Raw genomic sequence first — 15,283 nt, 5'->3', positions numbered from 1 at the left:
ATCTGAACTCAAGTCTTCATGTTTGCTCAGCAAGTGCTCTTACCCATTAAACCATCTCTCTAGCCCATTCCTGTTCTTTCTCCAACTGAGAACAGAAAGCTGAAGCAGTTGATAGACTGGTTTGGCTCAGATAATTCATATGCAAGAACCAGATTTGAGGATCTCTAACACCCCACCCCAACTCCAATATTATAAGATATTTCATTCAGGGAGAGATGAGTATCAAAGAGCCACAGAAAAAGGAGGTCATCTTTTCTAAGCAGTTCCTCTGGAGACCTGCTCCCCAGAACTTCCAGTTCTACTTACAAGAACCAGTTATTCAAAGAGGGCATGGCTTGAAAAAGGAAGTCTGGACAGAGAAAACCAGCTAATTTCATGATGCAAAAATGATTCTTTCTTTGGAGACATTTGGCTCTTCCAAGATGTTTTCTTAATGTGAAATAGAAGGTAGGCACACAATCTTGTTTTCTGAGAGATCCTTGAAAAAAAATCTGGTGTATTACCGATACCTCTTAAAATACCAAATATGGTGGCCAGAAGGGAACTTTTCTTTCTGAACAATGACCGAGAAGGGAATTCTAATGAATATTTTGGCACACAGATGTCATTTTCTGGCTCTATCAGGACCCAAGAGTAGTAGGTCATAATGAAAGCTGTTGATGGCAACTCCAGTCAATCCAAATGTTTTCTCCATGCTGTCAGTTCTCTACATTAAATGACTTAACAGCATATTTGTGTAGTTGAACATATACACAGAGGGAAAATTAAATGTTGATATGAATTTTGGAGAATTTCTCTGAAATATATCCCTTATTACATTCAAGGGATTTGTACAGAGTTTTCCTCCGCTGATTAAGTGACCCTTTCCATGAAGAGAGCTTAGAAGTTCATCCTGAAGACAAGGTCTGTTTGCTTCCCTCCCTTCTTCCCTCTTTGCCTTCCTCCCCCATCCTTCTCTTTCTTAATATGATATTATGTAGTTCAGACTGGCCTTGAACTCTCTATATAGTGGAGAGGGACCTTGAATTTCTCACGTTTATGCTTCCACCTCCCAAGTACTGGGATCACAAGAATGTGTCGAAACCCTGGTTTTATGCAGTGTTGTTGATTCAGTACTGGGATTAACATGCTAGATAAGCACTCTACCAATTGAGCCACACTCCCAGCCTCAAGACCATGTTTGCTATAGGAAATTAAATCAAGCTCATTTGTTTGGAGTCGAAGCCACACACTAAGGCAATGAATGTCATCCCCATCTGGTATACCACCTTTCCAGAGGCTCTTCTATGAGCTGTTAATGCTGCATGTTCATGTTTGATTGTGTAACTTAAAAAAAGGCCAAGGTTGCTCATTTTTCAGTTTCCATTCCATGCCAAAGAGTCAAAAAGGAAAAAAAAGTAATCCTCTGCTGCCACCTGCTGTTTTCTTTGAAATACATTTGTGTTGGTTGATCTTTGTCAAATGTCTTGAGGAATTTGGGGGCTGTGAAATGTTTGTTTATATAGTTCTGTACTAGAAGGTCTGTTATGTTATGTGATAGGATAAACTGTAGGATCCAATGGGTGCTTGCTCTCTCTTAAGCTAGTTTAATGGCTGTGTGCACCATCCATTAGAATAAGCTTGCTGAGACCCCACAGGACCTAGGGAGTACCTCCAGTGAGGCTTTTGAGCAAAGTCCAAGACTTAAAAGTTTGGGTATCTCTTCCTCATTGAGCATCAATATCATAAGAGCCATAGCTGAAGGCTGGTTGCCCGAAAAGGGCTGTTCTCTGATGGGTGTGTCAAAGGGTAGCATTTCCACCCACCCCACCCTGGAAGTAAAAATGCTCTTTCTAGTAGAACTGGCTGGTGGACTTCATATGGAATTCGTTTGTGACATCTTCACGTGTTTTACCTTTGTCTTCTTTGAGGAAACTGAGGCAAATGAAGGAAGAGTCATTTTCAGGGAAGTGAAGATAACACTCCCAGATGGGAGACTCTGAGCTTTGGTTAGATGTGGAGATATTGGTAAGGAGTTCAGCATCTGGTGAGCTGGACTGGCCTGATAGGGGCTCTTAGTCATCTTACAGGAGTCATAGAGGATAGAGTTGAGCTATATTGATGGTTCTAGAAAGTGAAATTTTCTTCTTTGCCATCTTCAGGAAAATGTAATCACATGCAAGAGTTTCTTTCATTGTTCTTATTGTTGTCCTTCAGGAATTCTCTAAATCATAATCTTTTTATTGGCAGAGATTAATATGCCTATTAAATGTTTTTCATCTCGTTTTTTAATGTAAAATCTAATATTTTTTAAATGACATAAAGTATTAAGGAAATTACTGTGGATATTTTCTCTTATCAGACGGTGCCTGATAAAACCAAGTATGGGCCATCGCATTCCTGTGTCTTGCACCACAGCTCATACTCAGGGACACATTTGTTGAATGCCTGAACCCAACCATCTCTCCACACATCTGAGGAAGTCCTGGTAGGGATAGGGTTTGGAAGAAGCTTCTCAGGATTACTGAGATGGACAGTTCATGGTAGACAAACCCTGAGTGCTTGAGTGTGATAAGGAGACGGAAGGATATACTGTATAAGCTTCAAATTACAGATGCATTTCCTGTAGAGTAAGCATGACTCTTGAAAAACTAATAAGAAAGTCGTACCATGCAAAAAACCCCTCCCCCCATGTCCGGTTCTCCAACTCTTGCCCTTTATAATGCAGTTCATAAGCCTGCTCTTTATACATCATGCATTTTCTTGTTTATGTCCTGTTGTTCTTCTGTAGGGTTGTGTAAAGGCTTTGGGAATGTTCCAGCCTGGTGCAAGCCATGTCGAGAGGCCAGTCATTAAAGCAGTATTTTCTTGGGGGGTGGGAGCAATGGGATCATGGAAATAGAAATTAAGAGAACCCAATCTGAAGGAAAACTCCTGCAGGTCTAAGGTATTGACTCATTTGTCCTCTCCTCCAAAGGTACTCTTGACAGTTCTTATTTCTAGAAGATTCTGGGTTGTCTCACTTTTCTTTTTCAGTCAGGGAGACAACTGTTCAGGTGAATAATAAGGTAAGTGCTTACTGGTATACTTGATTTGAGCAGTGTGGGAGCCCACTATTCCTTGCATCTGTTGTGTCCTTGGCTTACCCCAGAAGCCTAAACCCAAGCTGAAAGCTCCAGCCAGAAAGTGCAGCCAGCTTCTTCACTTTGAGTTTGTAGGGAGAGTAGAGACAGCTATTGCTGAGAGAACTGAAGATGACCAGTAGGTTGTACAAATGGACCAATTAGTCACAAGGCCACCACAGCTGCAGCCTGAGAAAGGTTTTCAATACAAGGGCATGAGGTAGGATCCATGATGAACATGTGGACAAGGCTGTGGCTTCTTTAGCAAGTTTGTTGATTAGCAAGAAGTCTGCCAGGCAGTGTTAAGGCAGGACTGTTTTCCAGTGTTTGCCATGCCAGTTTTCATATCTCTTGTTGTGTCTGGTGAGTAAGATGCTGTTAAGAAAATACAGTGAGGCTTCTCTGAGCTGAAAAAGAACACTTTTGCAATTTGCTTTTTCTCCCTTCCATGTGTTCAGTCTGTAATCTTAGTCATACAGACTGTTTAAGTGAGTCACCTAAAGCAAAGCTGCAGATATGCTATTATTTCAGACATAACAGGTTTGACATGCAAGCCAGCTCCTAGTTACCACTCATGAGGGAGCAAAGGACTGTAGCTGTACACTCGAATGTATTTTGAGGCCAACTTTAAGAACATCCAGAGAGCATGGAATGTCTCAGATGATGCATCTGGAAGTTCAATATGTTGCAGAGGCAAAGAGTATACACAAGCTCCACGTTCCTCAGGACCCAAAACACGTGAGGATTTTGCCCACATTCATTACCTCTCCCCCCACCAGGAGTGTGCACAGAACCTTAAGGAAATTTCCTAGTGGCCACACAAAGGGGTTAGAGGACTTTGAGGATGCTCTGAGAAGGAAATAAAAGCTTTAACAGAACATTTTGCCATGCCTTGAAAAGTCATCATCTAGTTCACACTTGTGTCAGAATCTAAATATTGTCTGAAAAATGGCTAAGTTTTCCAGGATCATGAGCACTGAAACCACTCAAAATAGCTCTCATGAATCTTAAAAGCCAATGTGGCTCTGGTAGGTAGTGGCACTCAAACCCATAGCTGCTTATAGGAAGGGTTATTTTGCAGCTGGTGGAAATGGTAGATGCCTCTCATCTTCAAGTGAGTCAGTCTCTCTCTTTTTCACCAGCTTCAAGTGCGGGGAGGGGACTTGTGCCCATCAAGTAAAGTCCTTAGTACCATGAACCTCTGAACCCTTCACCCCAGCTCTGTCAGAGTGTGGAGTCTTAGTATGCAGCAGCAGCAGCTACCAGCTTTCCTCTGCTTCTGACCCCACCCTGGATTGGCTAAAGCCAGGTTGCCTCCTGCCAGGCAGCTGCAGGTTCGAAGTCCAGAGCAGTTCTCTCAAATAAACCAGTACAACAAAGGCAGTTACCAGCAGTGCATGGGGCTATACTCCAGAAAGCAGTTTGCAAGTCCATCCTTTGGAATCTGGAAGACTGTTTCTCAGGAGAACATTATACAGTTTGGCAAGATTCCCAGACTAGCCCGAACCACTGAGTGAACCCAGAATGGACTTAGAAGGAAGTGCTCTGAGCACACCATTGTAGGCAATAGAGACATTTCCTGTGCCCTGTGGGATGCACTGTGATGTGTGATTTCAAAGTTACCTGAACCCCTGCTTTGCAGGGTGTTGACATAGTAGCTCCCACACTGCACTGCCCCTTGGGCTCAAGTCCAGACTGAATAATAAAGAGGAAAAAAAGCTGATTGCTGGCACTTCTTTCTCTGCTTCCTGACTTCACACATGATGTGACCAGCTGCCTCATGCTGTCCCCATAAACTTTCTACCCACAATGGACTGTAGTCTCAAACTGTGAGCAAAAATAGACCCTTCCTTCCTTAAATTATTTTAGGTGTTTTTGAAATTTATTTTACTTTTATGTGTGTGGAAGTTTGGCTCACATTGTATCTGTCCACCACGTGCACGCACACAGAGGCCAGAAGAGGGAAGCAGATTCCCCCAAGCTGGAGTTACATATTGATGTGAGCTACCACATAGGAGCTGTGGACCCAACCCTGGTCCTTTGGAAGAGCAGCCCATGATCTTAAAATCTGAGTCTGCCCCATTTTTTATTCTTTGTTAGGGACTCATAATGTCATTTGCTGCTTCTATCTCTTGAATGCTGAGATTAGAGGGCAGAGATCCAATGTGTGGCTCCTTCCTCTCTCTCTTTTGCTCCTTCTCCTTTTCTGGTATTCCCCCAACTCCCACTTCTCATCAGGGCAAGGATAAAGAGGGAGTGAGAATTGGGACAGATCCCTGTGCAGGGAAGAACTATTAACTTGAAGGGCAGAGAGAAACTTCTTCTAGAAAAAATATTGTTTTACTAATTATAGTTTATTCACTTTGTATCCCAGTTGTAACCCCATTCCTCATCCCCTTCCAACCCCACCCTCTCTTTTTCATCTTTTCCCATTCCCATATGCCAGTCCACTGATAAAGGAGATCCTCCTCCCCTTCCATCTGATCCTAATCTATCAGTTATCTACAGGATTGGCTGCATTGTCTTCCTCTGTGTCCTGGAGAGGCTGCACCACCCTCTGGGGGAGGTGTTCAAAGGGCAGGCCACTGAGTTCATGTTAAAGACAGTCCCTGTTCCCCTTAATAGGGAACCCTCTTGGACACTGAGCTGCCACGGGCTACCTCTGTGCAAGGGTTCTAGATTATCTCCATAAATGGTCCTTGGTTGGTGTATCAGTCTCAAAAAAGCCCCCTTGTGCCCAGATTTTTTTACTCTCCTTGTGAAGCTCCTGTTCCCTCTAGATGTTTCTATCTCCCCCTTCTTTCATAAGATTCCCTGCACTCTGCCTAAAGTTTGGCTATGATTCTCAGCCTCTGCTTTGATACCATGCTGGATAGAGTCTTTCGAAGGCCCTATGTGGTAGGCTCTTTTCCTGTTCCCCGTTTTATTCCTCTTATGATGTCTATTCCATTTGCCTTTTTAATGAGGATTGAGTATTTTACCCAGGGTACCCCTTCTTGCATAGCTTTCTTAGGTGTAGATTTTAGTATGTTTATCCTATATTATATGTCTAATACCCACTTATAAGTGAGTATATACCAGGTGTGTCTTTCTGCTTCTGGGATACCTCACTTAGGATGATCTTTTATAGCTCCTACAATTTGCATGCAAATTTCATGATTTCCTTGTTTTTAATTGCTGAGTAGTAGTCCATTGTGTATATGTACCACAATTTCTGTATCCATTCCTCAACTGAGGGACATCTAGCTTGTTTCTAGCTTCTGGCTATTAAAAATAAAGCTACTGCAAACATGGTTGAGCAAATGTTCTTGTGTACTAGAACATATTTTGGATATATGCCTAAGAGTGGCATAGCTGAATCTTGAGGAAACACTATTCCTAATTGTCTGAGAAAGCACCAGATTGATTTCCAAAGTGGTTGTACAAGTTTACATTCCCACCAGCAGTAGAGGAGGGTTCCCCTTTCTCCACATCCTTTCTAGCATGTGTTGTCACTTGAGTTTTTGATCTTAGCCATTCTGATGGGTGTAAGGTGAAATCTCAGGGTTGTTTTGATTTTCATTTTTCTGATAACTAAGGATGTTGAACATTTCTTTAAGTGTTTCTCTGTCATTCGATGTTCCTCTATTGAGAATCAGAGAGGAACTTCTACAGTTTTGTTCTGGTAACAACTTTGCTCACAGCATCCTAGGTTTCAGACTAAATGAAAGATTTAGAGTCCTACAGGAGTTTGGTAAGACTGGTCTCTTGTGTCTTTGGTGGAAGTAGGAATCTAGGAAGGACAAAATGCCTGGTTAAGATTAAGGCATGGGAGTCTCTAGTATATATAATGGCTGAAAAGCATGACTTCCACATTTAGGCCCAGGTTCCAAATGAGAAGAGACTATAATAGCAGAAACACTTAACAAAGCCAGTATGGTGGCATTTTCAGGAAAGAACTAGGTTATCTGGTTATTACCACTTTGTTATCTTTATATGTATAGTGTTTTGTTATATTTCTTTGTCTGTTCTCACATACTGTTTTCAAAAACATGCCAGAATGGAGGACAGAAAAGGCATGTGAGGAAACATTTCTTCACAGTAATGGGGTCAAGCAGGGGGTGGATGGATTGTGAGATGGCTCAGTGGTTAAAGATGCTTTTGCCAAACCCAATGACCTAAATTTTAATCCACAGAACCCACATGATGGAAGGAGAAATCTGACTCTCAGAAGGTGTCCTCTGACCTCCATACGAGTGCCATGACACTTGTATGTGAATGCAGAGATACTTCTGAAAAATAAATAATTGTATAAAAAAATTGGTCAAGGATGCCGAGTTCCAACAGGGAAATGAATGTCTCGCTGTGAAAATAGTGTGTGGTCTGCCTAGAACAGGATCAAAATGCCATCCTCTTATCTGGACAGTAGATTTATGGCTGTGTTGAAGAATTGCCTTAACCTTTGTTTTTATCAGCCACATACCTTTAATGCCTCAGAACAAATCTGTGGTCAATTAAAAGCCCAGTTGTTTTTATTTTAATATTTTATTTTATTTTATTCTATTTTTACATGAATTACTATCAAGCCTGGTATCCCTGTAAATCTGTGCTCTTGAGGTTTTTTTTTAATTTATTTTTTTGGAAACTAAGTACAAAAGTTTACAATGGTCTTCATTGAATCGCAGGCCAGCTCACATCTTGCTTCTTTATCCAGCAGCTAAATTTAAACTTTTTCTTACCTTTGTGTAAGTCAGACTTTAAAAATGTAGGTCAGGGCTGGGTATAAGACAGGTGACTGGGTCACATGGCAGGCTCCTTTGTGGGGCATCCAGTGTATCAACTTCTGTAGGGAAGGAGATTCAGACAGCTGGAAACCCAGCTCATAATAGCTTTATACCATTCATCTTCTGGTGCTCTGTCATCTCTGGCTCCAGAGAGACTTTGTGTAGTATTTTAATGTGATCAAGTAACACTACCCTTGACATTTCTACCTCTGGAATTTTGGCCCTGCCCTCAATTCCTTGCAGGTAGAGGATTTTCAATAAAAGTTTGTGGAATTACATTGAATCCTGTGGCTCATAAGTCTCTCAACCATATATTTACAAAGGGGAGCAGAGATGCATTTCTCTTGGTTTTTTTTTTTTGTATCCTTTTTTAAATTAAATTTTTATTTTTTATATTAATTACAGTTTGTTCACTTTGTATCCTGGCTGTATCTCTCTCCCTCATTCCTGCCCAATCCCACCCTCCATTCTTTATCTCCTCCCATGCCCCTCTCCAAGTCCACTGATAGAGGAGGTCCTTCCCACCTTCCATCTGACGCTAGTTTATCAGGTCTTGTCAGGACTGGCTGCAAAGTCCTCTCTGTGGTCTGTCAAAGATGCTCCCCACTCAGTGGGGGTGAGCAAAGAATTTGCCACTGAGTTCATGTCAGAGACAGTCTCTGTTCCCCTTACTAGGATACCCACTGGGATACTGAGCTGCCATGGGCTACATCTGAGCAGGGTTTACAGATTATATCTATGAGTGGTCCTTGGTTGGAGTATCAGTCTCAGTAAAGATCCTGTGCCCAGATATTTTGATTCTGTTCCTCTCCTTGTGGAGCTCCTGTCCTCTCCAGGTCTTACTATCTTCCCCTTCTTTCATATGATTTCCTGCACTCTGGTCAAAGTTTGGTCATGAGTCTCAGCATCGGCTTTGATACGCTGCTGGGTAGAGTCTTTCAGAGGCCCTCTGTAGTAGGCTCCTGTCCGGTTTCCTGTTTTCTCCTTCTTCCAATATTCATACCGTTTGTCTTTTTGAGTGAGGATTGATCATCTTACCCAGGGTCCTCCTTGTTGCTTAGCTTCTTTGGGTGTACAGATTTTAGTATGTTTATCATATATTACAGGACTATTATCCTATAAGTATCCACTTATAAGTGAGTATATACCATGAGTATGTTTCTGCTTCTAGGATACTTCACTCAGGATGATCTTTTCTTTTTTTCTTATTATTTTAGTCATGTTATTATATTTGTGAGATAGAATTTTATCCTGTAGCCCATGCTGATCCAGAACACAGTGTGTAGTCCAGGTTGGCCTTGACTGCACAGTGATCCTTCTGCCTCTGCTTCCCAAGTGCAGGGGTTGAAGGTACAAATTATGACCTCTTTTTGTTCTTCTGAAACAGAGTTTCTCTGTGTAACCTGAGTCCTGTACTCACTTGTAGACTAGACTGGCTTTGAACTCACAGTGATCTGCTTGCCTTTGCATCCCTGAGTGCTGAGATTAAAGGTGTGCACCACCATTGCCCAGCTTTATTTCATTATTAAATTGTCACCATTAATGAGGAGTGTACTTATATACGTCCACTGGACAGGACTCAAATTCTTTAAAGAATTTTTAAAATTATGTTTATTTTATGTGTATGTCTATGCACATATGTATCAAGTCCCTGAGGATGCCAGAAGAATGCAGTGGATCTCCTGAGACTGGTGTCAGACAGTTTTGAACTGTTATGTGGGTGCTGGGAATGGAAAATGGGTCCTTTGAAAGAACAGCTAGTGCTCTTAGTCACTTTATCTTGTCTCACCAGGCCCCCTAGACTCAGATTCTTAAACTTTACAATAGGTTAGTCATCTATACGTAACTCCTTCCTGCCTTTATGAAATAGGATTTATGCTTGCACACAAATGGAACAAGTAGTGCTTAGCTCCCAGTTCCACCATTTTTAAAACTTATCTAGGTTTTTTGTTTGTTTTGTTTTGTATTTTTTGAGATAGGGTTTCATATAGTCCACACATTCTTCATACTCTTTATGTAGTTGAGAAAAAAGCTTGAGCTATTGATTCTCATGCTCTAACCTTTGAAGTGATGAGATCATGAACACACATCACCACACCTTCCCTCTGTCATCAACACCTTACATCAGCATGGTGCATTTGTTACAACTAATGAATGTCATCCATCCATCCATCCATCCATCCATCCATCCATCCATCCATCCCATCCATATGCAGTACTGAGGATTGAATCCAGGCCTCACTTGTGCTGGAAGGTGTTTTAGTACTGAGCTATATCTTCAGCTCCGGTTACTTTTTAATCTATTTTGTTAAAGGGTTTTATGAAACACAGGCTGGTCTTGAACTTGCTAGGTGACAAAGAATGGTCTTACATTTCTGATCCTCCTACCTCCACCTCCCAAATATGTGGTGCGGGGGTATCAAACCCAGGCTTTGCAATTCTGAAGCAAGCATTCTACCAAGTATGTGCTATCCCCACCTCCTTCCCCTTGCTCTTTATGCCCAGGTATGCAGCTTCTACTGGCTTTTGTTTCCTTCTGCTGTAAGTGCAAGCTTGCCTCCCTTCAAGACACTGAATTCACTTTTGCTAGATGGTTCAGATAGAAAGTGTCTGTGGTCTTAGAGAAGGAGAGGAAAAGTTTAGAGAGCATTTATGTGGTGATTCATTCTATGTAAAATAAGGGAATCTGTGAGACCAGATTATAAGTTTGAGGCCAGGCTGGTCTACATTGAGAGTTCCAAGACAACTAAGGCTACATAGCTATCTCAAAAAAAAAGGTCCCATCTATTGATTTTTTATCTTAGAGCCTGTGCTGTTGGTGTTCTGTTCAGGAAGATGTCTCCTGTGCCAATGAGCTCTAGGCTCTTCCCCACTTTTTTTCTAACCGATTTAGTGTGTGTCTGGTTTTATGTTGAGGTCTTTGATCCACTTGGACTTTAGTTTTGTGCAGGATGATAAATATGGTTTTATTTGCATTTTTCTACATGTAGACATCCAACAGGATGTCCAGCACCATTTGTTGGAAGATGCTCTCTTTTTTTCACTGTATGATTTAGGCTGCCTTGAAACTCACTTTATAGACCATGGTACAAACTGGACTCAAACTCACAGATATCAGCCTGATGCTGTCTCTTGAGTGCTGGGATTAAAGACATGAGCCACTAGGCCCTGCCCTATCCATACACTCATATAGAATTTGATTTTTTTCTCTTCTTGCCTTTCATCAAACTGTATTATAATTAAATCTGTTCATCTGTATCCTGCCTTAGAGGGAAACAGACAAAGCTTGATAGAATAGGGTCTATATAGGCAGCACCTATTAGTTTATCACAGTGCTCCTTTACATGTGGACACAGCATCTTTTTTGATAAGTAATTCTCATAAATTTTCTGGAGAGGCTGGTGTGTCTATGAAGCAATTATTATATAGGATTATGGTAAGATAATAACAAACTACAGTAGATGCTGGATTCAAATACTCTCAATCTATCATTCAGAGCCACTTTAGGGTAGTGCCATAAATATTATGCAGAACTGTCTTGAGACAAGCCCTAGAGTCTCTTCCCATCTAACCTGTCATACAAAACTAGTAAGAGACCACAGATGCAACTGAAGGGAAAAAACATTGGTACCCTTTTCTTATGCAAATTACTTATCCGTTCAGGATATCCATGAGCCTAATTTATGTGTAGCATTTTCAATTTAATGATGGAGCACTGTTGAATATGGCTAACTTTATGCCTTGGAGGACCAGAGTGTGCACGATTCATTATGGGGAACTTTGATCCCCTGATAACTTGGTGACTTGTGGTCAAACATCTACAGTTATTATATAAAACATTTCCATCACACACATGAAAAGATAAACCCACAAAGATGTCCATATACTGTACAGTGAACACCTAGGATTTCTGGGTTGCTTGTTTGGAGGGAGGGTTTTTGGCTGGTTGCTTTGGGTTGTTTTTTTTATTTTTATTTTTTGAGACAGGTTCTTATGTGGGTATCCTAAACTTACTGTGTAGCTGAGGCTGGCTTTGAAATCCTGACCCTTCTGCCTCCATCTCCAGGCTCTGAGCTTATAACCCCATGTCAGTCATGTTTCCCTCCTCCTGGGAGCACTTGTCTAGTACAGTGACAGAGGGACCTTCCAGAGATTTGGTTACAGTGAGGGTTGGATGCACCTTGGAGCATCATTCTCTAGGATGCAACACATGTGTAAATTAGATTCATACATGTTGTTGTATTTCCCATCAGCATTTTTTATGGCTCCAAGAATCAAGAATAGAGATGTTTATTTTTAACTATTGTTTTAGCAATTCACTAGGAATTTGTTTTTTTCTTCTTGCTGCTACCACTTTAGGTTTTGCTGGCCTACAGGTCTTATAGACAAGGCAGGAATTGGAAAATGGCACATTGGCATGTATGCAAAAGCCACTTTGGACTCCTCAAATGAACAGGAATGAAGAGCTCTCTTAAGGTTTTGAAACAGTATGTCCTAGTTAGGGTTACCATTGCTCTGAAGAAACACCATGACCAAAGCAACTTCAGGAGGAACGGGTTTATTTGGCTTACACACTGGCATCATTTATTTATTGTTGTATATGGGTATGAGTGCCGCCAAGCAATAAGAAGTTAGAAACACCTTTTTAGCCTCACATCTCTCCTTGCTCTTTGGAACTGGGTGTGTAATTCAGGTTATCACCTTTGAGCCAGTAAAGTGCCTTTATCTGCTGAGGCATCTCACTGGCTCTTATTCACATATTTTTGAAATAAGGTCTCACAGAGAGTGTGCTGGCTGAGGATGGCCCCTTGAGGTCTACCTGGGATATTTCAGCTATTTTTTTCTGGTCTGGATTTTATTCCCATGCTCTATGTGTGTCTGACTCTGTGAGATATGCTGAACCAGGATCCAATTTCTCACAAGCAAAAATGAATGAGAACAACAGTGCTGTTTTCCTACATTTATTATACCTGGAAATTTGCCAATTATCCTTTACATGATGAATTTAAACCCGAGGCTCATGAGGGTTCTACTTGACGGATAACTAGATATTCTGTTTGTTTGTTTGTTTGTTTGTTTGTTTGTTTGTAAAGACTGGGTTTCTTTGCATGGTCCTTGTAGACCAGGCTGACCTCAAATTCAGAGACCCCTGCCCTGTTTCCCTTAGTGATGGGATTTACAGGTGTGCACCAACATGCCCTGATATTATGGACATTCTTGATATTGGCTGAGTATTAAGGGAAGTACCAATTTATCTCTGTGGGATAGGACAGAACTAAGGCTGGAAGTCCACTGAACAGACCCTGGCAGGTATTTTTTTAGGCCACATGATCTTCCCTCCTTTACTACTGGTCCTGTTTAGAAACCAAACTGTGTGCCTTTCTACCATTTCTCCTAACAGTGTCTTCTGGGAACAAGAAGCCACCATCTCAGTGATCCTCATTTATCCTTTCTTGTTTACCTGTGTTGCTGTGTCTTAGTCAGGATTTCTATTGTGGTGATGAACCACCATGACCAAAAGCAACTTGGAAGGGAAAAATGTTTACTTCAACTTAAATTCTGTAGTTCAGTAGACAGAAATTCATGACGAGAATTCAAGGCAGAACCTGAAGCAGAGGCCATGGAGGAATGCTGTTTACTGTCTTGATTATCATGACTTGCCAAGCCAACTGCCCTCCTCCTCCTTCTTCTTAAATTTTTAATGATGGAAACAAAAATGCACCTAAAATTGAAGCTTCTGGAGAAACCACTTGTTCTTCCCTGTCTTGTTTCATTCTTCAAACTTGACCTTGGCCTCCCACCTGGCCTTGCACTTCAGAGCTGCATTGCTAAAGAAATCTCTGTTGACAACAGTCTTGTCCAAGGGGATGTCCACAGAGTACCTTGTGGGCACAAGGTGATTGTAGTTATAAATTTTCACAAAGGCTTGATCTTTCATCTCTTGCCAATTTTCATCTTCTCCATGGCAGCTGTCACTTTTGGGGGATAGCAGTCAATTCCAACAACCAGGGCATCGCTGTAAGGGCTGTCTGAGGTGTCATTATCAATATTCTTCACAATGATGGCTTTGCATCTGGAGTGGCATCCAGCCAGGACCAGCACCACTTTCCCAAGTTTCATGAACTTTCCCATTTCAACAGCAAACAGCCAGCACCCAGCAGAAAAGAAAGAAGGACATTTTTTGCTCGAGTCAGCTTTTAACAGCATCCAGGACTACCGGCCCAGTCCAAGAATGGCACTGACCATAGCAGCCTGGAGAGACCCCATATGGAACATCATCTAAGAATACATACGACAGGGCTTGCCCACAGGCCAGACTGGTGGGAGAATTTTCTCAGTTGAGGTTCTTCTTCCCAAATGATACAAGTTTATATCAAGTTGATATAAATTAGTCAGCACCCCTTTCAGTATGAAGAGGATTACAAGGAGGCTGTCTACTAGCAAGACATCTCAGTCAGTAAAATCACTTGTTGCTAGGCCTGATAAACTGAGTTTAATTCCCGGGACCCACACGGTTCATGGAGGGTTACCATTCCCTCAAGCTGTCCTCTGACCTCTGTGAAGGAGAGTCTCTGGAAAGAAGTTGGGTATGCAAAGACTCATTGCTTAGAACTGCAGTGATGTGCAGAGATGGTAAAGTTGTAGCCCAGACAGTCAACACAGCAGCCCCACCCAGGTGGTGGTTTGTCTGCACCATCCTCACTATAGTTTTTCTGGCTTCTGTCCCTTTCTTTGCCCTTCCTTTCAATTCATCCCTGAATTAACTGTCAATACACCCGCTGTCAGTCTCTCTGGGGATGTGACCTACCTGTCATGAACTTCCAGCTGGGCCTGAGCCACATCAGGTCTTACTTTCATTTCCCTGGCCCAGTCTACCCAAGTCAAGGACAGCTGGGTGTTGGCTCACAGCCAGGGCATGTCTCATAAGCTGAACCCCTCTCTCAAGCCTCTACCAGTCTTGAGGGTTCTGTGTGCAGAAAATCTTGCCAGGCTGGACCTTGTTGCCTCCTTGCTTTCTCTCTGAGGAAAGTCGGTGACTTGAGTTTAGCTCTGACTTTGAACAATGATTGCCAAATATGCTCTTAGATGAAACGTATTGTGGTTATTGATATTATTATTATTTGGAGAGGGTCCCCTGTAGCCTAGTCTGGCCTGAAACTAAACAGCTATAAGATGACCTTGAATTTCTGATCCTTCTGCTCCATCTCTTATCAACTGAGCTACACCTCCAATCCCTCAAACTTATTTTTTTTAACCTTAGGTGGCTTCAATAAGGAAGTGAACTGAACCCAAATGGGGAAGGCTTGGCTCCACTGAGCTCCTAGGTCTGTGCCAGTGTCCTGGCAATGTGCCAAGAGTACCCATCTGAGTGCTTTGGCACTTGCCTTGTTAGCTTGGTTGCACTTAAGAGATTGTCAC

The 15,283-nt window shown here is 41.9% G+C and overlaps 1 pseudogene; it reads right to left on the bottom strand.

Moving 5' to 3' along the window:
• Positions 1-13,586: 13,586 nt before the first annotated feature.
• LOC129681243 (60S ribosomal protein L27-like) lies at positions 13,587-13,996 on the bottom strand (annotated as a pseudogene).
• Positions 13,997-15,283: the final 1,287 nt, after the last annotated feature.

The sequence above is a fragment of the Psammomys obesus genome, unplaced genomic scaffold (assembly GCF_907164565.1).
Source record: "Psammomys obesus unplaced genomic scaffold, mPsaObe1.curated_primary_1811, whole genome shotgun sequence".
In the NCBI taxonomy this organism is placed as follows: domain Eukaryota; kingdom Metazoa; phylum Chordata; class Mammalia; order Rodentia; family Muridae; genus Psammomys; species Psammomys obesus.
Note: the sequence above shows the minus strand (reverse complement) of the source record. Positions and strands in the feature narration are given on the sequence as shown.